A 22,756-nucleotide genomic window follows, 5' to 3' on the forward strand; every position below is an offset into this window, starting at 1 on the left:
CAATTTGTGATGATATCCCTCTAAATTAGCAATAACTATAGGGAAATGTTATCAGCACTACTTTATTTTGATGAGGGCACTCCACTCTTTATTAAAAGTAAGGTATAGCCCGCACCATAGGATTATCCAAACCGTCCATTAGGTGGGCCACAGCCTAAAAAGGTTGTGGCCCAAGAATCATTTATGTAGGTTGATCCTAAGCCTCCAATTCTAATGTTAGAGGGTTGATCGTAACCACCTATAGATCGGAGGGTTAGGATCAACCTATGGAAATGATTTTTGGGGCACAACCTATTTAAGCTATGGCCCATCTAATGGACGGTTTAGATCATCCTATGGTGCGGGCCATACCGTACTTTTAATAAAGTGAGGAGTTCCCTCATCAAAATACATTAGCGCTGATAACATTTCCCTAACTATATCATTCCCCTCTACATCGTGGAAAGAATAAATTTCCCCCGGAAATATTTATTATGGTAATCAATAGAGTGCCAATTCCATGCGCCTACTTATTTTCAATAAATATAGTTGATACTTGATATGGCGAATATGATTCTGACCGATATTCTGAGGGTAAATGATATATTAGCTCCCGTTTTACATAGGACAGCCCCGTCTAGTGTAAGAGAATGGTCATAAAATACACTAGAGGAGGCTGTCCCAAATAAAAAAAATGGGAGAATATATCAGTTCCCAGTTTTGAATCATGTAATAAGAAACCAAATCGCACGCGTGAGACGGGATGATTCTTAGACAAATGGTAACAAAGATCGTGTTTATAACACTTTTCTTTAGAAATGATATACTCGCCCCTCTTTTCTACTTTTGACAGCCCCCTCTGATGTAAAAGAAAAGTCATAAATACACTATAGAGGCTGTCCCAAGTAAAAAAAAATGGGACTGATATATTACTTCCTTTTTGGCTAGGTGGTGTAAATCCGCATTAAATAGTAAGCACGCTTCTAACATCTATAAAACCCTGCAAGTTCAAGAAATTTTTATTCTCCTTCCTTCTCTTACTTTCAGATTTTACAGAGAAAGAGAGAGAAATTATTCTCATGGCTGCTTCTTGGTTTTCTTGTTTGAGTGCCATAATTTTTTCTTTCATGATTTTAACGTTAGCTCCCGCCATTTCCCAACCAGTGAATCAGGTTGTTACAGTTATGTTTCCCTTATTTAGATGATTTCCCTTGCAACTAGATTTCCCATACTGCCATAGGTTTTCATATTCTTTTTTGGGATTTGCTAGGGACCATCGTAGAAAGCATTTCACGGAACGGCTATATTGCATGAGAGTGCATCCACATAGGCTCACTTTTCAACAGTTTTTTATCTTATTCATTTAATTCATTTGATGTGGCTGCTCTCTCAAGCTACAACAATTCCGTGAAATGCGTTCTGCCGTGGTCTCTATAAAAAAAACCTTTGTAAAATCACGGAAACACAAAAAATGCCTTTAAAATTTTGTCATTTACAAAATACAGTGGCGATAAAGTTGGCCAAAATTGTGTATAATAGAGTTTGGGGAGTGATAAATCGACCCCATGTGTCTTTCTCTCTCCTCCGGGTTAGAGAGAGAAAGAGCAGATAGATAGAAACATGGGAGTCGATTTAAGATAATTGGGAGTCGATTTATCACTTCCCTAAAGGTTGGGAGATGATATTTACGCGCTTTTGTAGGATAACGCGCACTCCTTTAACTTGATTTGAGGGCAGACCTTAACGCTTTTTTATGTCAAATCAAGATACAAGGGGTGCGATTTATCTTTAGGGGGTGCGAAATAATCATCGCCCTAAAGTTTTCCTCAAAAGAAAAAAAAAATAGTTTTTTTATGATAAATATTAAACGTAGTATTAAACAACAAACCAATAAAAAGTGTTTTTTTCACAAACGCCGTTTAAAATAGTGTTTTGCTAAATATGATATGGATATGGCTAATCGGCCTGCAATAATTACAATTAGTGTTGCTAGCACATTGGAGGTCAAGTTTCCTCGAATTAACTCATTTTTTTATCCTCTTTTCTTCGATTCTATCATTCGTCTTTATTTTTTGTTTTGATAGAACTGTGATCTATAACAGGTATCACAAGTCGGAAGTGCGGTGAACGAAGATTCTATTCCGGTGCAGAATACGTTAGCGCCCGAGATCTCACCATCTACGGGACCACTCGATTTAGGCGGAGGATGGGGTGACGGAAGAGAATTACCGGGCGGCAGAGGAGAATTACCGGGCAGTGGAATAAAAAACTGGATGGGTTGTCATCATAATCCTTTTTCTATGTCTTTAGCTTCCTCCATTACTGTCTCTTACTCCAAGCTTTTGTTCGGAACAGTAGTTCTTATTCTCTTAGGTAGCCACGTCTGACAGTAGCACGGAAGCGTCAGACGGTAGCAGTAGAGAAAGTTGCTCATTTGCTGTTCTTTCTTCATCTTATATACTTAGCATGCAATAGTGGATTTTCTTCAAAGGAAGTGCGTTTATTTCATGACTTGTAATTTTGACTTTTTTTAATGGAGGATATCTATGGTTATTAATGCATGTTTAATGGAATTTCTTCAAAAGAGAGTGCTATATTCACCCCCTTATCGTCCCGGGCCACTCTCTCTATTGCACTCATGACTACTTATTACACTAGAAGTGGGACCGGGAAGAAAACGGGGCAAATACAGCATTTCCCTTCTTCAAAACCCTCACAGCCGATTATGTATCAGCTAGGGGTGCAACTCGAGTTGGGTTCAACCTGAAAAAAAAGTCGGGTCGGGCCGGGTTGAGTTCGGATCGAGTTCGGGTTCGGGTTCGGATTGAGTTTTTTATGCATGTGCATCTTGCCCATTCACGAAGATCAACGGTCAAGATTGTCAAAACCTTAATCGGATCGTCGAAGACCCTCGGATCGAAAGATATATGACGACATCTCGATCAACGGCTTACGCTGAATACTACATTTAAGAGAGTTTTATGTTGGACGAATCTTGTGATCTTATAGATTTCTTTTGGACACTTTTTAGGAATTTGGTTGCAAAAGTTGGGTCAAAGTGTAGGAGATAAGTTGGAAAATTTTTAGAAATTTTATTTATTTCCTAAAATTAGGAAACTATGTTAGAGTAGGAAACGTCCGTGAAAAGCCTATAAAAAGACTTCATTGTACACAAAATTTTATAGCTTTTATGAATTAAAATTTGTTGCCTTTCCATTTGCTTTTGTTGCAAAATTTGTTCGTTGGAGAAAGAGAGCCACCCGCTGCAACAAGCCACCCGCTGCTTATTTTTGCAGCCTTAATTCAACCACATGCTGTTGAATATTTCAAATACAAGCTTCCCCATGCATTAGTTTTCCCAACCCGGGTTGAGACGGTAAGGTTCGGATCTAGTTGAACATCGTCAGGTTGGAAATTGGGTCAGTTCGGGTTCGGGTTGGGAAAAAAGGGTTACTCTGGTCGGGTTCAACCCAACCCAATCACACCCTATTTGCACCAACATGTATCACCGATTCAATAGGTCGAATATATTCTTTTTCCAAGGATCTTATTTTGAGCCTGGATCCTAATCCATTTGAATTGGACCTTACATCAAATTGTACCAGGTTCTACTTATATTAGGGTTGAGAGAGAGAGAGAGAGGAAAAATGAAATATTATTTCATTTTTAGGGAAATGATATCCCGGCCCGCAGCAAACGGATAAACCCCTTCCCCTTAGTTTATGTGATAATGTTTTTTTGCTTTTAAAACTTAACGACTAAGGTGGGGGGAGGGGGGGATTTTTATCGGTCGAGGGGGGAATATCATTTCCCCATTTTTATCAGGGTTTATTTTTAAATGTTAAAAAAATACCCTTTATAAATAGACAAAAATATAAATAAAAACAGAGGAATGCTAAAACGGAAAGATGTCCTAGCAAAGTGCAGTTACAAGGGTGAACCCCTAGTGGACCATCCCATTGGAGTGCATTTATTATCATAATTTAATTTTATACTTTTCCGTGCCATTATGAAATGCAATATGGTGAGATGGTCCAATTGGGGGCGCCCTTGTAGCTACTTTTTGGCAAGAGCGCTCTTCACTTTATCATTCCTCCCAAAAAATATGAAGGGTACTTTGTATATTGCCATCCTCTCCATTCGGATACTCCATTGGATCTTGCGAGTTGCGACTACACTTAAGTCACGATCTAAAATAATTGGGGATTTTAGGATATGGATCCAATGGAAACATTTCGGATCCTACTGCTGTGCCACAAATCCTGTAGTAAAAAATTGTGCCAAACAAATAGACTGGCATGGCGGCTATAATTGCCCATCTATTAACCCGGTTAGGGTTGTATGAATTTTTTGGAAAAGTTTGGAAAGGAAAAATATTTCTAAAATTTTCCACTTATAGTGGACAGAATATATTTTCCTCAGAAATAATTTTTCTGGCAATCCAAACTGTGCCATGCATCGACTTATTCTATTACCTTCCTGAAATAAATAATAAACATGAGATTTGCAAGCTGTTGCATGAGAGAGCAGCTACATAGGACCACTTTCCAACATATTTTGTCTTATTCATGAGGTGGCTGTTGTTCTCTCACCCAACAGCCTGTCCGCGAAATACCTTTTACTGTGGTCCCTAGCAAATCCCTAGTAACATTCCTTAATTTCAGGTTGTTGATTCATTTTTCTTCTCTCTCTTTTCTGAGGAAAGTATATTGTAAAGGGCGGAAGCAGACAAAAACTGTTGCCTTGATTTTTGAATCAAGGAAAAGTAAAAAAAACGGTGCTTTTACTTGGATTAAAAATCGAGGGAGAGAGATTTTGTCTCTCTCTGCGCTTCATTTTGACGGTCGGGCATCATATAATTTCTCATATAAATATAGTTCATACGGCGGATATGATTTCTAATAGATGTTTTGAAGGGAAATGACATATTGGCTCCCCTTTTTTTTTACTTAGGCAGCCCTCTTTAATATAAAAGAATAGTCATAAAATACACTAAAGTAGGCTGTCCCAAATAAGTAAAGGAAGAACCACTTCCCAATTTTGAATCATGTAATAGGAAACTAAATCATACACCTGTGGCAGGATGATCGTTAGAATAATGGCAACACCGATAGTCTTTATAACAGTTACCTTTTTTTTTTCTTCTGTTTTTTAGGAAATGATATACTCCTCCTCTTTTCTACTCTTGACAGGCCCCTCTATTGTAAAAGAATAGTCATAAAGACACTGGAGAGGCTGTCCAAGGTAAAAAAGGGCCTGATGTATCGCTTTCTTATTTTAGCCTTTTAGGCTAGGTGGTCTGTTACACTATAGGGGGCTGTCCTGAGTAAAAACAGGAGTGATGGGAAATTGGGAAGCCAAATCTTACACGTGGGGCGGGATGATCGTTAGAAAAATGGTAACACAGATCGTCTTTATACTCTTTCCTTTTTTCACCCCTGTAGGATAATTCGCACCCCGTGAAAGGAGATCATGTGGCCGACTTTAAAGGGTGCGAATTTATCATTGCCTTTTTTTTATTCCTTATTTTTAGGAAATGATATACTCGCCCCTATATTCTACTTTTGACAGCCCCTTCTACTCTAAAAAAAATAATCATAAATACAGTAGAGAGGCTCTCCCAAGTAAAAAAAAAAGGGATTGATATATCATTTCCTTATTTTAGGCTAGGTGGTATGTGAATAGGAAGTCCAGCGGCCGCTTGCCCCTAAATATGACGCATGGGTGCTTATAACTGGTATAAAACCGTTCTAGAATTGCTTATCCTCGATTTTACATAGGAAGAGAGAGAGAGAGAGAGAGAGAGAGAGAGAGAGAGAGAGAGAGAGAGAGAGAGATCATTCTCATGGCTGCTTCTCCGTTTTCTTCTCCGAGTGAGATAATTTTAGGATTGATTTGCTCATTCCTGCTTCTTATGTTAGTTCCCGCCATTTCCCAACCAGGCAACGGAGGATATGGACCTGGCAATGGAGGATATGGGCCGGGCGGAGGAGGATATGGGCCGGGCAATGGAGGATATGGACCGGGCAATCGTGGATATGGGCCGGGCAATGGAGGAGGAGTACAGCCCGATTGTCCTTCTCCACCTTCTCCTACTACTCCAGACTCGAACTCTGATACTCCAGACTCAGACTATGATACTTCGTCTTCGGCTTCCTCCATCTCTGTCTTTTACTCCTTGCTTTTGTTCGGAACACTCTTTCTTACTGACTTACTCTCTTAGGCAGTCGCGTCTGATGGTAGCAGTTGGTTTTTCTTATCTGCTTTTCTTAGCATCTAATTTAATTCTCCAATAAAAGATTCCTTTTGTCTTGGGATTTTGATTATTAATGTTATTAATGCCATTTAATGAAATTTCATAAAAAAGAAGAAGTACTATCATTTCGTGATTTGAGATTTTGATTAATAATGCAGTGTATCAATGGTTATTAATGCATTTTTAATGGAATTTCTTTCAAAGAAAGTGATATATTCTCTCCCTTTTCTTCCTCGGGCCACTCCTCTAGTGTATTTATGACTACTCCTTTTAAACTACGATTGGCCGATTGGGGGAGAAAAGGCGGCAAAAACATAATTTTCCTTTGCTTTTTTTCTTTGTGTGTGTGTGTGTGGGGTGTGGGGGGATTATGGTTCTTAGGCCACAAGGTTTCCAAAATGTGCAGTGCCTCTATAGATCAGAGGGTTATAATCATCGTATGGAGGTGATGTTTGGGGTACCATCAGGTCCATTGATGGTCGATTGTTCTATAGTGATGTATGGGGATTTGCTAGGGACAAGGCATTTCAGGGATGGGTTGTTGCATGTTAGAGCAGCCACCTTAGATTAATTAAATGAATAAGACAAAATCTGCTGAAAAAGTATGCGTGTGTGGCTGCCCTCACATGCAACAGCCCATCCAGGAAATGCCTTCTGTGATGTGATGGTAGCTAGCAAATCCCATGATGTATGTCTACTATATCTTGGTCATAATCTTTTCAAGATTCCTTACCATTCATTTAATTAGGGCATCGTGCTATGGTTCGGATCAAATCCACCTATATCTTGTTCTTATAATAAGAACAAGATAAGAACAAGAGATCTTTCTCGATCAATCCCTTTGCCCCTCATTCTTCGAGAATCAGAAAAATCCTTTTCGAGTTTTAATTTCTTCATTTGGAATCTGGGTTCTTCTACTTATTTATTATTTATTTACTTATTTATTTTCTTTGATTCTTTATTTCGATTTTCTTTCCCTCTCTTTTCTTTTTATTCCCTTCCATCATTCCTTAAGTCCCATAGGGTTGATCCTGTAGAATCTGACCCATTTTCTCATCGAGCGAAGGGTACGAAATCAATCTGATTTATTTTTCGATCAAAAGTACTATGTGAAATCTTCGGGTTTTTTCCTCTTCCTCTATCCCTATCCCATAGGTACAGCGTTTGAATCAATAGAGAACCTTTTCTTCTGTATGAATCAATATTATTACATTCCGCAGTGTACAAAATGAACTTTGTAGCTGAGTACAGACGTTTCTTACCTCCCCACATGGATAAAAGTAGGTAAACAGGAATTAATTCTAACTCCCACATGATGAAAAAAAGTAAAAGGTCTCGAGAAGAAAATGATCCTATTTCAATTGGGACTTTTTCGGAGATTGGATGCAGTTACTAATTCATGATCTGGCATGTACAGAATGAAAACTTCATTCTCCTAGTCGGAGGAGAAATTACCAAACGTCTAGCATTCCCTCACGCTTGGCGCCAATGAGTTTTTTTTTATTTGAGAAAAAAAGAAGAAGACTATGCCTTCGCCATATGGAATATGAATAATAAGTAATAAGCAAATCGCTGCCATTACCACTAGTTCTTATACTTGAACTCCCATTGTCACTAACACTTACACTTTCATTACAAATGAAACTAGAAATGTAACTGTCACCGTAATTGTCGCTACTACTTGAAATATAACTCTCAATACTGATTTCAGGATGAAGATAACTATCAATGCAACTATTAATGTGATTATTCCAACTATATTTAATATCATACATGTAACGATCATAATAGCGATTGTTACTCTTAGACCCACTATTCAGATAACTAGAATTCAGATAATTAGAAAAAGGACTTTCTAGTTCACTCAGAAAAGAACTATCATTGTCAATCTCAAAAATCTTAGGCCACAAGGTTTCCAAAATGTGCAGTGCCTCTATAGATCAGAGGGTTATAATCATCGTATGGAGGTGATGTTTGGGGTACCATCAGGTCCATTGATGGTCGATTGTTCTATAGTGATGTATGGGGATTTGCTAGGGACAAGGCATTTCAGGGATGGGTTGTTGCATGTTAGAGCAGCCACCTTAGATTAATTAAATGAATAAGACAAAATCTGCTGAAAAAGTATGCGTGTGTGGCTGCCCTCACATGCAACAGCCCATCCAGGAAATGCCTTCTGTGATGTGATGGTAGCTAGCAAATCCCATGATGTATGTCTACTATATCTTGGTCATAATCTTTTCAAGATTCCTTACCATTCATTTAATTAGGGCATCGTGCTATGGTTCGGATCAAATCCACCTATATCTTGTTCTTATAATAAGAACAAGATAAGAACAAGAGATCTTTCTCGATCAATCCCTTTGCCCCTCATTCTTCGAGAATCAGAAAAATCCTTTTCGAGTTTTAATTTCTTCATTTGGAATCTGGGTTCTTCTACTTATTTATTATTTATTTACTTATTTATTTTCTTTGATTCTTTATTTCGATTTTCTTTCCCTCTCTTTTCTTTTTATTCCCTTCCATCATTCCTTAAGTCCCATAGGGTTGATCCTGTAGAATCTGACCCATTTTCTCATCGAGCGAAGGGTACGAAATCAATCTGATTTATTTTTCGATCAAAAGTACTATGTGAAATCTTCGGGTTTTTTCCTCTTCCTCTATCCCTATCCCATAGGTACAGCGTTTGAATCAATAGAGAACCTTTTCTTCTGTATGAATCAATATTATTACATTCCGCAGTGTACAAAATGAACTTTGTAGCTGAGTACAGACGTTTCTTACCTCCCCACATGGATAAAAGTAGGTAAACAGGAATTAATTCTAACTCCCACATGATGAAAAAAAGTAAAAGGTCTCGAGAAGAAAATGATCCTATTTCAATTGGGACTTTTTCGGAGATTGGATGCAGTTACTAATTCATGATCTGGCATGTACAGAATGAAAACTTCATTCTCCTAGTCGGAGGAGAAATTACCAAACGTCTAGCATTCCCTCACGCTTGGCGCCAATGAGTTTTTTTTTATTTGAGAAAAAAAGAAGAAGACTATGCCTTCGCCATATGGAATATGAATAATAAGTAATAAGCAAATCGCTGCCATTACCACTAGTTCTTATACTTGAACTCCCATTGTCACTAACACTTACACTTTCATTACAAATGAAACTAGAAATGTAACTGTCACCGTAATTGTCGCTACTACTTGAAATATAACTCTCAATACTGATTTCAGGATGAAGATAACTATCAATGCAACTATTAATGTGATTATTCCAACTATATTTAATATCATACATGTAACGATCATAATAGCGATTGTTACTCTTAGACCCACTATTCAGATAACTAGAATTCAGATAATTAGAAAAAGGACTTTCTAGTTCACTCAGAAAAGAACTATCATTGTCAATCTCAAAAATCTTAGGCCACAAGGTTTCCAAAATGTGCAGTGCCTCTATAGATCAGAGGGTTATAATCATCGTATGGAGGTGATGTTTGGGGTACCATCAGGTCCATTGATGGTCGATTGTTCTATAGTGATGTATGGGGATTTGCTAGGGACAAGGCATTTCAGGGATGGGTTGTTGCATGTTAGAGCAGCCACCTTAGATTAATTAAATGAATAAGACAAAATCTGCTGAAAAAGTATGCGTGTGTGGCTGCCCTCACATGCAACAGCCCATCCAGGAAATGCCTTGTGTGATGTGATGGTAGCTAGCAAATCCCATGATGTATGTCTACTATATCTTGGTCATAATCTTTTCAAGATTCCTTACCATTCATTTAATTAGGGCATCGTGCTATGGTTCGGATCAAATCCACCTATATCTTGTCAATCCCATCCTTTTCATTTTAAGTGACGTTTTTAAATGTTAAGAAAAATGCCCCTCATTAATAGATACAAACTAACATTCTGAGCCCATTATGCATGCGTGTAAAATAATGGCCCCATTCCATCAGAATGTGAGTTGTAAAATGGTGGGTCTCACCCTATGTATGGGCTTGGGTGGAGATCGTGGGACCAACCCATGCATCAAAACATTGGTTTGAGCATGCCAAAACAAGGGTACAGTTCCGACTTTGTAGGAGAAAAAGATTTCCAAAACAGTTTTTCTAGATGAACTAAACATGTTTAGTATAGATGAACGAAAATATAAAGGATATTTTCAGGAAGGAAACATGTACTATCAATGAATGAAAATACAAATGATATTTTCAAACATTGCTACCCTCTATTTGGAGATAGAACGTTGCATCGGATTTTGTTGCTATGTTTAGTTAGGATACAAAATAATTCAAGATCTTACGATATGTATCTATGGACATAGTTTGGATTTACTTGATGTTGCCAAATCTTGTCCATAAACGTTCGGTAGAAGAATATCTCTTACAAAATAGGATTATTTATTCCCAAAAATCAGCCTCGATACTAGTTTTTTTTCCACAAAAATCAGACTTCTCTCACTCCCCCCCTCTCAAACTCTCATCTTACCTTACCTGTTCTCAACACTGAGATTGGAGGCTCAATCCCAGCTTACCTACCAGGAAAATAAAAAAACTTAAGGATATAAAATTCAGTGGTTTTTGTTTTCAAGGTTAGCAAATCTGTCTGCCCTAGGTGACGAAATTTTTTTTTTTTTTTTTTTTTCGAATGGTGATATTACCACGACGGGTAGAAAAAAAGCGGAATTGGGTGAGAAAGGCCTGTAGAAAAATAAGAAAGGGTGTACGGCCTCGCATTGTTATGCTATGAGTCAAATTCTCATCCAGTCTTGCAACAGAAAATGCTGAAAAGGTAGGGCGCACGCTCCCCGTGTAATGCTGGGGAGTGAAAATATAATCTCCCTTTAGATCCCTGTAAAACTAAATCCCATGTGAGTAGGGGTGCAACTTGGGTCGGGTTTTCATTTTTTACAGTAGGATAGTGACTAATTTTAAAGATTGTAGAAAAAAAACAAATCTTAGCACCAAAAATTTCTAAATTTATGTCATCAAAGTGCATAACTTTAAGAAGGACACTATATTTTCACATTACAGACATGATCACCTCAATCAAAACATTTGTATCAATATATTTGAAAATAATTTTCTATGTTATTCAAGAGATATTTAAGAAAGTCAGAGTGCACCAATAGGAGTCAAGTCGGGTTGGGTTTATTTTTTCTTTAAACCTGGTCCTACGCAAGATTGAGTCGGGTTTTCCAATTTAAAACCCGACCCTACTCAAGACCCATGATTTCTAAACCCGACCCATGTTATTTTTAGATCAAGTTGCAACCCTACACATGAGGCAGAGAAGGGAGGAGTGACCCAAAAAAACAACAGAGGTTAAGCGCTCAAGGGTAGTTTTGTCATCCAACCCTCTAGTCCGAATGCCACAATAGCTTTGCAGAAGCTCCAAAACCTAAAAAGGTCAAAAAAAAAGAAAAAAGGTTCAGATCGGGCGAAGATGTCGGTCTCCTGCCCGAAACTCTTGATCCCACAGCCTCCGATTGCACACATCAAAAGCCAAAGACACAAATCAGTTACAACCGTTTCTCAGGTACCCAAAAAAAAAAAAAACCCTAACCCATCTTCTCCTCAATCTGTGGATTTTCTTTTTTCTCAAAAGGGATAGTGTCCTTGTGCGTTTTTCTTGCCGAGGCTTTCTTCCAAATAAAAATTAGGGCGGGCAAAGCGGGCCTACACCTTTGAATGTGGGCCCTGTGGATGACTGATCTCAGTCACCCTAGATGTACGGTGGAGATTGGGGCGGACTGGGTTAGCTCTCATTTCCTAATATGGTGGTTAGGCTTGCTAATTAACTTTTAAAACTGATTTTCCTTTTGTGCTCCTTCTGCTCCTGGCTTCTTTGATCTTAGGGTTTGTTTGGGTGTGCAATGGAATTGCATTTTGGGTGCAATTTGTATGTAAATTTGCATTTTGGGTGCTTATTTGATAGGAATCATGAAAGTCTATCTGCTTGAGTTGAATGTCTGCACATATACTGATGATGTTGATCTTATATTTGATGCGTTCACTTCACTTGATACTTGGCTCATACTTTGTATGTCACAATCGTTAGAAGTATATTTCTTGTTAAAGATAAATAACACATTTCTCCAACAGCTTAAGCTTTTGGAGAAGTTAGTTACTTAACATGGTATCAGAGCCAAAGGTCTCAAGTTCAAACCTCCCATATAGTAAAAATCCGCATGTGATGGTCTGCTCAAAGTGGGACCACACGTGCCACGTGTTTGCCAAGTGAGCCACACGTGCGGGAGAGTGTTAAAGTGTAAAAGATAAATAACGCCTTTCTCCAACAGATAGATGGACAAGCTGAAGTGATGAATCATAATTGGTAAGTCTAATGCCATTTTAGTTGGTGATTATATCATAGGATGGGACTAGATATTTACCCATGGTTGGGTTTGTTTACAACAATTCCCTAGGCTTTTCTATATGTAGAAGACTATTTGAAATATTTCTTGGTGTTCTATCCAAAAAATCTATTGATTTAATACTATTACCACCTAAAGCTAGACCGAGTGCTGAAGCAGATTTTTCTTTTCCCCTGAGAGAAGCAGAAGGTTTTGATATGAATTTGCGAGAGTTGCATGGAGAAGTGTTGGGACTCTTAACAGGGTAGAACTCGCCCCTAAAAGCTAGCTGTTAGAGGGAGGGTGCCCATCCCTTGTAATCAAATCCACATCCATTGACTTTTCCGATGTGGGACTATTTTTGCTTTCGCATGGAACCCCCAACAATCTCCCCCTCCACGTGGAAGCAACGTGGACAATCTCGCCCATCCACGCGGGTGCAACGTGGGAACTACGAGATCTACCCCGAGGGATTATTCCGTCATCGCAGGCATTATCGGGGTTATTGAGATCTTCCCCGAGGGACATTCCCGCCCTCGGAAGCAAACTGGGGTTACCACGCCCTAGCTCTGATACCACTCGTTGGGACTCTTAACAGGGTAGAACTCGCCCCTAAAAGCTAGCTGTTAGAGGGAGGGTGCCCATCCCTTATAAGCAAATCCACAACCACTGACTTTTCCGATGTGGGACTATTTTTGCTTTCACGTGGAACCCCCAACAATCTCCCCCTCCACGTGGAAGCAACGTGGACAATCTCGCCCATCCATGCGGGTGCAACGTGGGAACTACGAGATCTACCCCGAGGGATTATTCCGTCCTCGCAGGCATTATCGGGGTAACTGAGATCTTCCCCGAGGGACATTCCCGCCCTCGGAAGCAAACCGGGGTTACCACGCCCTAGCTCTGACACCACTTGTTGGGACTCTTAACAGGGTAGAACTCGCCCCTAAAAGCTAGCTGTTAGAGGGAGGGTGCCCATCCCTTATAAGCAAATCCACATCCATTGACTTTTCCGATATGGGACTATTTTTGCTCTCACGTGGAACCCCCAACAAGAAGAACAAAATTAGCTTTGAGCAATGAATCTTACGAGGCAAAGGATGATCGACATTACATATTCACTGAATTCTAGAAGGGAAGTGTGGTGATGGTTCACAACTTCACATCATGCCAAAGGGCTCCCTAATGCTCTGTTTGGTTGCTCATTTTAGGGGGATTGTAGGAGTTTCAAATGCTTGAGATCTTCCAAAGGTCTCCCCAAAGCATGTTTGCTTGTCATTTAGACCTTTGACCACTAGACACAACTTCTAGACATAATTATTGCATTTTATCCTAGGTGGCGCCTACGTGGCGGAGATGTTCCCTCCCATAATCTTCTGCCCTTTTTCACCAAAATGGAGAAATTTGTGTGGGGAATTAGGAGAAGATTCTTATCTTATTCCTTTTCTTTCTTTCTCTCTCTTCCCTTTCTCTCTCTCCCACCCTATATTTTGATAACGACACCCTACATCTTCTGCTAATTTTCTCGAGCAACCAAATACTACTCACAAATCTTCCTCCTATTCTTCTCTCCATCTTCCATGCTATGTTGCATTGGTTCTTTGCCCCCCTATGCCGAATCCGTGTCGACACGTCTCTGCATCCGAATCAGACATGGATTCACGTGGGACACACCCGGATTCTTGTCGTAGTCGTGTCCCGCACGAATCCTGTAATCCTGTTTTTTCTGGGCGAATCCGATTCTTCTTTTTTTCTTTTGAAATGCGAATCCTGTATATTTTCCTTTTAAACATATTTTCTTCTTAACTTTTTTTTATGTGAAAGCACAACTTGTACTCTTTTAATAAAAACCGTATCGCCTCGACCCTCGAACATTGGCCCCCTTCCTCCTTCAACTCTCTTAATATTAAACTCGCCTCCTCCACCCTCAAATTTTTCATGAATATATATATATATATATATATATATATATATATATATATATATATAAATTTTAAATTTTGAAAATTTTATTTTATTTAAAAATTACCGAATCCGAATCTTACTTTTGGGGGTTTGCCGAATCCGACACCTCGAATCCGTGTTGGATTCCGACACGCGAATCCGAATCCATGCAACACTGCTTCCATGCTTGTCTAATTCTCTTTGACTTCTTCTTATCCTAATCTCCCAGCCATCTACAAGCAACCAAACAGAGCATAAAGGAGTCATCAAGAAATTGCACTCGAGGAGTGGAAGTCCTTATAAGATCATCAGGATGATTGGCACAAGTTCTTTTCCTGGAATTACCTAGTGACATGAGTATTAGCCTGTTTTCAACGTGGAGGATTTGACTCTATACAATGGAACTGTTACAAATGAGACAATTGTCAGGCATGCTTCTTTGTACCAGAAAATATCTTGTGCATTTGAAATGTTGGCCATTATCTGATTTCACATGGATTGGGGTTCCAACGGATCAATTCCTATCTCTCCAACTACTATCACTCCATTTATTCGATAGGTAAAATTCTTTCAAACCCGGGAAAGATGATAAGGATCAAATCAAAGCACTCTAGAAGGAACAAGAAAGGGAAAAGCAATCAATTTTAGGGTGCAAAAGGACAACATAGTCAATCCCAAGCTTTTGTTTGGAAGCCCGAAGATGGGATGAGCCTCATCCGGGATTTAGATTGTTATTTGAGCCATCTTAAGTCATTACGGTATTTGAGTCTTGTTTTGTTCTCAAATCACTTGAGTAATCTCGTAATAGAAGTTGCACCCCATCATTCCCACAACTCGTTTAAAATTTTTTTTTTGAGAGTTTTGAGTTGGATTTTTCTCGTTTGAGAACTTTATACTGTCTAAGTTTAAGTGAAAGAGGGTGCACATATTTTTTGAGTGAGTCGTCGGGAAGAGTCTGTAATAGCAAGGGAGTCTCTCTCTCTCTCTCTCTCTCTATATATATATATATATATATATATATATATATATATATAGAGAGAGAGAGAGAGAGAGAGAGAGAGAGAGAGAGAGAGAGAGAGAGAGAGAGAGAGCATTTCATATATATATATATATATATATATATATATATATTTATTATGAATGAATTGTAAAGAACCTGTCTTCTGCAAACTTTTGATGAGTGATTCTCCATCGATCTTGATGCGATGTCTCAATCAAACCTAGAGGTGTGACGCCTTATGATACAGTGCGGTGATGCCCTGTAGATCTTCTATATTCTTCTATCTCATCTATTTAAGGTATTTCTCATGCTTTTCAACTATTTTCTTCTTAATATCAACTTCAAATTCTCCCAAATTTTGTGATTTAAGATACAGAAGTTCCTGCCGACCCCAACTAGTTTGGACAAAGGCTCAGTTGAGTTGAGTTGAGAAGATACAGAAGTTCCTGTAAGATATTGTTCTTTATTGCTATCATAGTAAAGTTTCTAATGATCATTCGTAATCGTAAATTTGATAGTCAAATTTGATTAATTTCCGTTTCATCGCAAATATCACCTTGAGTTATCCTTCAAGTTCTGCATCAATAGAATTTCTCTGTGTGCAAAATCCTGAGCAACCATTTTTAACCATCCATTGCATATTCATCTTTTAAACTCAATAATCATTTGTTTAAATAGATCGAACTTCATTGTAATAGTTAGACTTGCTCCTAGGTACATATATTGGTAAAGTTAATTTGAGAGATCTGAATTCCTAGAATTTTGTTAAGCAATGGGATTTAAATGCCTCTTCATGAAAATTTTCTAAAGGATTCATTAGCCGACCCCAACTAGTTTGGGACAAAGGCTTAGTTGAGTTGAGTTGAGTTGAGTAGAATGAGATTTAGATGCCTCAGCATGTTGTCATCTGCAGTCCAAACACTTGCGATTTGGGCTCTTTCTCTCTCAGCTCAGATGCTTATATGTCAAAGCCTACTAAATTAGAATATTAAAATAGTTTCCAGTTGTTGAAACATTCACTAAGTTTCTGTGCTTACACTTGTCCTTGGTGGTATATGTGCTTATATTGGAACTGTTCTTTTGACACTGATTTTTGTGGTTATGTCTAAGCCCTAAAATGGGGTGTCACCCATAAATTGGGCATATTAAAACAACACTTTCCTTAAATAGTTTTGACATTTGTGACATGTGGTGTGAATTGGTTTGAAGAAAGTTGATGAGGCCACATGCCTTCAACAGTTCAACTCAATCATATATACACACGGAGAGATCTATCTTTCCATTCATCCCTCAATCATTTACATGTAGTACTTTTTGGTTTTGCGTGTTTATCATGAAGGGGGCTGTACAAAGAGATATAATTATTGTCATGTTCTAGAATATACGAGTCAATTTTAGTTTGGTTGGTTGACAATACTTGGAAGATTTTTGTTGTTTCCACTTGTTATAAAGTTAGTCATGGCTTGATTACAGAAATTGTTGATCTGGTCTGGCCATCACTTACAGTAACTGACGCAGAAATTATTGCAGTATCCACTCTTTTTTTTTTTTGAGAATTAACAGTGAATTTTATTAAAATAATAAAAGGGACAAGGTGTCCCAGTACATCAGTAAAAGGGGGAAAAAACGATATAGGCCTATTCAGAGTCTTGAGAATCTATACAAATTACATTTGTTCCCGTTTGAAAAACCCCTTCTTTTGCCAAAACGTCAGCCGAACAACTTGCAGTTCTTCTACGATGAACTAATTGTGGACGAATGCTCCGAACAAGGTCGCGTATCTCATCAAGAATATACTGCAATCTCCATGGCCCACCTCCTTGATTGCAGTATCCACTCTTAGAAGTTGGAATTGAAGGATAAACATGGTGCCCTGGAATATCAATTTCAGAAGTTTCTTCAACCTCTGCCCATCTGAAATTATGATTCTAGTTTGCAGTTAGTCTCTTGGTTAAATATCCTTAAGATCATTACACATATCAAGAGTGCAACAATGGAGACCACTGCAAGTGATATTAGTCTGAAATTTCTTGCTTTTTCCCTAGGGTAGTTGTCAATAACCTTAGAAGGAAAACCATAAATCTCTAGCAGATTTTGCAAGATGCGGGTTGTATTTGCTTACGTCAATTTAAGATCTTTCACTTCCTCTACTGGGACTGGTAATTGAAGATAGTGCAAAAACCCGTTGGGTCAGGGGAAGATATGAGAAGTATCTTTTCTTTCGTTTCTTTTTTACAAGTAAATATATGCATGAATTCTTTATCACCATCTATCCTTTGCAATTTGAACACCTGTTATGAGGTTTTGCTTTGCTCTTGATAGTGTCGCACTTCCATTCTCAGGGAAGAAGCAAAGTTATTCAAGAACCACGAGTCCTTACTCTCACTTCACGAAGAGATGCAATGGTCTGTCTGACAGCTTCTCTTGCAACATCCCTCTTTCCAACGGACACTGTTCAAGCTCGTATTGTAAAACCAGAGATTAGGCGAAAGATCATGGAGAAGCTTAACGAGCTCCGAGAGAAGGCCGGGATATTAAAACAGAAGCCTGATTCGAGCTCTTCCAATGAGGATAAACCACCACCAGTTGCGAAAAGCAGCCCACAACCCAGTGAGGAAAAACCAATACCAGTTCCCGAAGGCAGCTCAACGGCTGGACCCGTAGTCGAAACAACCCTGTCAAATTTACAGTAATCTCCACATCTCACTTCTAACTTCAGATTATGTTTCCGTGTATGCTAAATTCTTAGTTTTTGCCTTCTCTGCATTTGAAGTAAGACTCCATACCTCGGTTCGAACTACTTTCCATTCTCTTTAATTGCAATCGAAGTTCTAATTGTTTCCTTCTAACTACATTTGATCATCACATTAATAACTTCTGCATCATGGGTTTGATCTTAATCATTCAAATTTCAGTCACAACCTATCAAATCAAAATCTGATTAGATTGTAATTTGACTATGAGACTATTTGATTGCTCACAACAAAAGTGAATTGCACAAAAATAACGTTCTCAAGTTGCAAAAAATTTCAGTTTTGATCCCTACCCAATTAAAAAACAATTGTGATAATATCAGAAGAAGATTCAACTTGCAGATAATGAAAGGACTTTTTTCTCCCAAACTTCCATCTCCTCGATCCTAAACTCCATCCTCTCCACATTTCCCAAAATGCCCTAGTTCAGGTGCCCCAACAAAAATGTAGGCTCTAACATCATCCCGAATGGAGACTGCCAACTGCCGTGTGTGTTTGGTTGCACAAAAGCTCAGCAGCCGTCGGAATTTGGCTTGGATTTGGAATGCCATTCCACGTTTGGTTGCTAAAATAGCATTGGACTCCCCTTTGAGTCCCTTGGATGTCTCCCATGCAATAATTGCTTGTCTGGTGAGGTGATTTCCTTGTCCCCTCCCTATGACTTTTAAACTAAATTCTTCCCAAAGCAAGGAATTTTGCCTGAATTTTCTTGTGAATGATGCTCTCTCTCTCTCTCTCTCTCTCTCTCCTTATATTGGTAATGACACCCCCTGCTTATTCTCCTTCTCTCAGAGTATATGGCACGCAACCAAACACTACTTACACTATTCTTCGAGGTAATTCGAGACAAATCAAATGCGTGTCTCCTTTTGACTTCTTATTCCACTACTCTCTGAGCCACCTGTCCGCAACCAAACATAAAATTGTTGGCTTTTTCCCAACTTTGGTAGCTCTTGAGGAACCTTGCCACGTGGCTGGCCATTACCACCGTCGTGCCTCGCTCCTAATAGCGGTACCGTTGGCTCCCGTCAGATCAAGATGACTCTCGCCGTCCCGTCCTTGGCGTCAACCTTGTACATCTTTCTGGTGTTTGTTTGTACGGCCAAGAGGTTGCTCCTGTGAACTTGAGCGATGCTTTTGAGACCGAACTAATTGCCTGAGGCCCTGTTAGTTTGATTTTGAGTCCAGTAATCGTTTTTGAACTCACAATCGGTTGTCAAAATCTAAAACCCACTGGGCCCAAGTGGTTAAAGGGGGTAGCCTAACACGTTCCATAGGCTTGGGGCTTTTGGCATATTGGTTAGTACTTAAAATTTGGTGTCAAGCTGGTCTTGTGTTTGAGTCACAGAAGGATGTGAAATGGGCTACTTCGAGCAACCAAAGTGAAAGCCGTTGCAAAGTGGGCTGTTGAGCAGAAGTGATGTGACCTGTGAAAGGGCTACCTAGTTCAAACTAAAGTAAAAGCCATTAGTTGGCCACCGACGGAAGGGGCAGCCTTTGAGAAGGGTTACTCGGAGAACAACCAGAGTGAAAACGGTCATAGTGGGCCACCAGGAATGTTACGATCCTAAGTGGTTGAAGTACCTAGCCTATGTGTCCAATTAGTCCTGGGGCTTCTGGGGTATTAGTTAGTACCTTACATGACGCTAGAGGTATCAGAGAGCGTGGTGAGAAAGATGCACACTTAATTGCTCCGAAATTGAAATAATATGGATGACATTAAAATGAGGTTTCCTAGCAAAAGAAAAAATAATAATAGTGGGCCCACATGCTCAGAAGATCTAAATCATTCATTTGTCGTGCTGCACGCTTATAAAATTTTCTCCACAGGATGATCTTAGCCATTTGCTTGTAGGGTTTTCTACACCGTTCATTTTAAACATCTACAAACTGGATGTTTAAGATCATCTTATACAGAAGATTTTTGAGCACGGCTTATCTACATTGGGGCCCAACAAATGAATGATTTAGATCTCTCAAATATGCTGTGCCCGCAATATGGTTTTTTTGTTACATGTCTGAGTTTCTGTCGTACCCGTATCATGTAAAAGAGATTTAAACCGTCAAGTAGGGTGGCACTCACCTATTTGGATGATTTAAACTGTTCATTTGTTCTCCATAGGATGATCGTAAACATTTATATACGTTTTGGGGCGAAATAGACAGTTCAGATTGTGGGACCCAATAACTATAATTATCAATTCAAGTTTATCAAGGGAGATGAAACATGTTTGGCAGATGCCCTCTGTTCTCTTCAATTTTCAAATTTTAAGCTCTCTTCTTATTCATACTTAAGTTCTTCACAAGCAATTGAAACCTCCAAAACAAGAAACGAGCCACTCCTAAACCAATCACCAAAAACACCCTTTTACTCCACCCCCTCTTCTCCAATACAATCTCCTCTATGCTAAACTCCTCCCTCTCTACATTTCCCAACATACCCTCCCACATGTGCCCGTACAAAACATAAACCTTCCCCTCCTCTCTCACTGTAATGGCAGTAGGGAACCTATCCACATCAAGGGCAATCTCGTCATAAACCATCGCCTCCCCCCACCCACCCTCACTTCTCAGAACCCATGCCACATGGCTCGCTACTACAACTGCCACGTTCCCCCCTCTCATCGCAATACCATCTGCTCCCCGTCAGAACATCCGGACAATCGTAGCCGTCCCGTCTCTAGCATCAATCCGGTACATCTTTCCTGTATTCGACTGTACGGCCAAAAGGTAACCCTCGCTGACGTAAGCAATACCATTGAGCCTGCAGAAGCCCTCGGGAAGGTTGTCGTACACATGTTGAGAAGAGAAGATCGGAGAACAGGAGAAGACGGAGGAAACTCCGGCGGCGTCGATTTTCCAGATGAAGTTTCCAGCGGAATTGGTGTCGTAGGCATTGCCGGAGAAATCACCGGTGGCGTCGTTGGCGATCGGACGGTCGGTGGTGTTGGATGTGAGGAGGGAGAGGAAGAGGCGGCGGCGGGACCGGAGGTCGTAGGCGGCGAGGGCGTTGAAGGGAGGAGAGGGGCTGAGGGCGTGGATGACAGTGAGGAGACGGTGGCGGACGAGGTTGAGGGCGATGCCGAGGATAACGGAGTTTGGAGGGATGTTTTCGTGGTTGGAGATTAGAGTTTGGATGGTGCCTGAGTCGGAGACACTGTGGAGGGACGCGTGGCGGTAGGAGCCGAGGATGAAGTGGTGGGAAGATGGGTCCCACTTGAAACTCTCTGGGAAGAGGTTTGGAGATCGGATGGTGATGACGTGGCCACTACGGGCGAGGGTGGAGCTCACGAGGAGAAAGAAGAACATGAATGCTGTAGGAGTGTTGTAAGAATACATGCTCTCTATATTGCCGATTTTCAGTTTTGGGCAAGAGATGGATTTGGAGACGATGGAAGTATATATATGCTCTTGCTTTTGTGTTTAAATTACGGAAATACCCTTGTTTACCCATGCTGAATCGTTAGGACTAGGGGTACCTGAAAGAAAATGCCCATTAGTTCTTTCATACTGGCTGGAAAGGTGGTGTACTTGGGGGCAAGTAAAAATTGTATGCAAGTGTCTTATGGTAATTATATCTGTTGTCAAAGAGTTGGGGACTTATTGAGAAAGAAAAGGTAGGAGCTTTTCTTCCTGAGAAAGAAAGGGTAAGATATAACTATGGAGAAGGTTCAAAAAAGAAAATTTGCAGGGCTCTCTACCATGGAGAGCTGATATCCAGAGTTTTGTAGGGGTTTTGTGTGGCTTTTTCCTACCACAGTCAGCGGTCAACAAAATACTACGGTTGGTTGCATGTAGAGTTTCAAAGTACCAATAAACACAATGGAATTGTAGGTTTTTTTTTTTGAACAGTTTGAAAATGAAAAACTTTTTCCAAAATTTGTTGATTTTCAATTATTTGATTACACATAAAAAGCGTAACTTAAAACACCACTATTTAAGCTTAATATATCTAGACCTTTAATTTATAATGGTATTTGTTGGAATAAAATTGGGTGTCTACAGAATCAGAGATATGAGAAGAAGATTGTAGGGATGAGGGCTTCGCTCAACATTTTGGGAGTGTTCCAGTATGTTGATCATCCATAAGGAGACATCTATCTATCTCATCATCTTAGAGCTACTTGCTTGTTCCTTTCTGTCATTGGCCTCATATTTACCCGTGACTGAGGGATTTCGTCATTCTTCATTGGTAATTTGTGGTTTATCTTTCAACAATGCTTTAGTTATCAAAATCCACACCGTTCACTAGTTTTCTACTGTTAGATTTGTTAGATTTACTGTTATCCAACTATAATAATTACCGCCTCTAAATTATGAGCCTAACTTTTCTGATAGCAATGCCGGAAAGGGAATCCTTATAAAGGAGCAATAGACAAAAACTAATGAACGAAACACAAACAGAGGTTCTGAACTTCTGAATTCCTGGATTTCAGAATTCGATTAATCAATACCATTATTCTT

At 39.5% G+C, this 22,756-nt stretch overlaps 1 long non-coding RNA gene across 1 annotated transcript; it reads left to right on the forward strand.

The window, feature by feature from the left end:
• The first annotated feature begins 11,520 nt into the window (after positions 1 to 11,520).
• Positions 11,521 to 18,388, forward strand: LOC143892756 (uncharacterized). The gene is made up of 2 exons (XR_013255601.1): positions 11,521 to 11,778; positions 17,882 to 18,388. It is a non-coding gene; the product is annotated as an uncharacterized LOC143892756 (long non-coding RNA).
• The last annotated feature ends 4,368 nt before the right edge of the window (positions 18,389 to 22,756 follow it).

The sequence above is a fragment of the Tasmannia lanceolata genome, unplaced genomic scaffold (assembly GCF_043159265.1).
Source record: "Tasmannia lanceolata isolate RefF3 unplaced genomic scaffold, GAP_Taslan_0.1 ptg000015l, whole genome shotgun sequence".
NCBI lineage: Eukaryota > Viridiplantae > Streptophyta > Magnoliopsida > Canellales > Winteraceae > Tasmannia > Tasmannia lanceolata.